Below are 2,743 nucleotides of genomic sequence, written 5' to 3'. Positions count from 1 at the left end.
TCTCCATGATCCATAGGGAGTTTACAATATTTAAGTACATCAAATACAATCTCTTCCTGTCCAACTCTAAGAGTCAACTTACCCTCATAGACATCTATCAATGCTCTTGCAGTTGCAAGAAAAGGTCTTCCAAGGATTAGAGATCCTTCCCTGTCCTCATCAATGTCAAGAATAACAAAATCAACAGGAAAGATGAATGTACCTACCTTCACAAGTACGTCTTCGACAATCCCTCTAGGATATTTAATTGAACGATCTGCTAGTTGCAAAGACATCCTTGTTGGCTTGAGTTCTCCCATACCTAGCATCTTAAAAACTTCATAGGACATAAGATTGATGCTAGCACCCAAATCTGCCAAAGCTTTTTCAAAGTCAAGATTACCAATGTTACAAGGGATAGAAAAACTTCCTGGATCTTTTAACTTTGGAGGCAGTTTGTTTTGGATAATCGCACTGCACTCCTCGGTTAACATTACCGTTTCTTGATCATCAATTCTTCGTTTCTTGCTCAAGATATCTTTTAGGAATTTAGCATAGCTAAGCATTTGTGCAAGAGCTTCAGCAAAAGGAATATTGATTTGAAGCTTCTTAAACACATCCAGGAACTTGAGGAAGCTCTTGTCATCTTGTGCTTTCTTTAATCTTTGTGGAAAGGGTACAGGGGGAACATATGGTTTTACCTTTTCTTTTTCCTCCAAGTCAATGATAGGCACCTTTGGCTGTTCTTTTTCTTCCTTTTCTTTCCTTGGTGGTTCATCTAATTGTTTGCCACTCCTCAAGGTAATAGCCTGCACTTGTTCTTTTGGATTCTTTTCAGTATTGCTAGGTAACGTACCTTGAGGTCGAGATGCCATCATGTTTGCAAATTGCCCCAACTGAATTTCCAAATTCCTTATTGCGGCCTGCTGGATTTTATGGTTTTCTCTGGTTTCATTCATGAACTCCTTGTGTGATTTGGAAAGAGCAGTGAGGAGGTCGTCATGAGATTTCTTTTCCGGAGGATGGAAACCAGGTGGTGCATTCAAGGCATTGTTAGGATTACCATAGGATAGGTTAGGATGGTTCCTTAACCTGTTGTCATATGAATTTGAATAAGGGTAATTCTTTCTTCCTTGATTCATCACATAGTTCACTTGGTCCAGAGTTTGTGGATTTAAAGAGTCCATGACACATTCTCCAATTCCATGTTGTCCATTGCACCTATCACAAATTTGCATGACAGAATTTACAGGATTAGTTAGTTAACATGTCCAATTTCCTTACCATGTTATCTACCTTGGCATTAAGTGCTGTAATGGCGTCTATTTCATAGACTCCTGCAGTTCTTCTCCTTTCGGTACTGTTTTGGTAGTGGCTGTTGCTTGCCATTTCCTCTATCAATTCATATGCTTCATCAATTCCTTTCTTTTCAAAGGATCCACCTGCAGCTGCATCTAAGGTAATTTTGATGTTAGGAGATAATGCATTATAGAAAGTTTGTACCTGTAACCTCTTGGGCAAACTGTGATGGGGGCACTTTCTTAACAAGTCCTTGAATCTTTCCCAAGCTTCATACAAGCTCTCTTGATCATGATGAGCAAATGTCATTATCTCATTGCGCAACTTGGTGGTTTTGGAGGATGGAAAGAATTTAGCTAAGAATTTTTGAGCTAATTCATCCCATGTAGTAAAACTCCCAGCGGGACACGATTGTAACTAGGATCTTGCTTTATCCCTAAGAGTAAATGGAAAAAGTCTTAATTTGATTGCATCTTCAGAAACACCATTTTGTTTGAATGTGTCACAAATTTCCAAAAAATTGGTGATGTGAGCATTAGGATCTTCACTAGGCAAACCCCCATACTGGATCGAGGTAGAGAGCATTTGGATGATTACGGGTTTAATTTCAAAGTTATTGGATTCTACCCTAGGTCTAGTAATACTTGAGGTTGTCCCATTCAAATTAGGTGTGGTATAATCTCTCAAGGTACGGACCGAATGTTGAAGTGGTGGTCCAACTATGTTTTCGTTTATGTTTTCGTTTTCGTTGGCCATGTTTGCTTCTTGTTCGGGTTTTATTTCCCGTGTTTTTTTTGCAGCGTTGTGCCTATGACAAGTTCGCTCAATTTCCGGATCAAAGACTAGAGGTTCAGTCCTTCTCGATCTTCTTTGCATAAAACACCTGGAATAATTCTTAGGAGAAAATTAATAAAAATAAAAAGAGTGTCTAAATTAACAACAGGGTAATTCGTATTGATATTGATATGCCAATCCCCGGCAACAGCGCCAAAAACTTGTCAGCATTTTTCGCAAGTGTACGAAATCGCAACAAGTAATATAGAGTAAGAAAGTATCGTATCCACAGGGATTGTTTATCAATTACCAAAATTATGTTAACCTATTATTATTTAGACGATGATAAAAGGAATTCGCTGTAAAGTAAATAAAATTCAAAGTAAAAGAGATCAAACACAAAATTTAGGTGAAAAGAAATCAGAGGATTAAGCTACTAGGGAATTTGATTTCATTTAATTCTATCCAGCTTATTCTATTAGTTCATTAATCAAGTTTAATTGTTCAAGTAGGAGAAAACAACCCTAAGGTTACTAACAAGCTCTCCCGATTTATTGTTAGCTATTCTAATTCAATTTAATCACCTATCTTAATAGTGAAATTAAACATGAATCAGATCATTAGGTTTTATGGTTGTTTTATGAATTCACAACTTAATACTTTATTAACTTATGAAAACCCCCCTTGAGTC

At 37.2% G+C, this 2,743-nt stretch overlaps 1 non-coding gene across 1 annotated transcript; it reads left to right on the top strand.

The window, feature by feature from the left end:
- Positions 1–1,499: 1,499 nt before the first annotated feature.
- LOC149492784 (small nucleolar RNA R71) lies at positions 1,500–1,605 on the top strand. The gene has a single exon (XR_016319058.1). It is a non-coding gene; the product is annotated as a small nucleolar RNA R71 (small nucleolar RNA).
- The last annotated feature ends 1,138 nt before the right edge of the window (positions 1,606–2,743 follow it).

Source organism: Jatropha curcas, chromosome 11, assembly GCF_041381405.1.
Source record: "Jatropha curcas cultivar XTBG-Jc1 chromosome 11, XTBG_Jcur_1.0, whole genome shotgun sequence".
Lineage (NCBI taxonomy): Eukaryota > Viridiplantae > Streptophyta > Magnoliopsida > Malpighiales > Euphorbiaceae > Jatropha > Jatropha curcas.
Note: the sequence above shows the minus strand (reverse complement) of the source record. Positions and strands in the feature narration are given on the sequence as shown.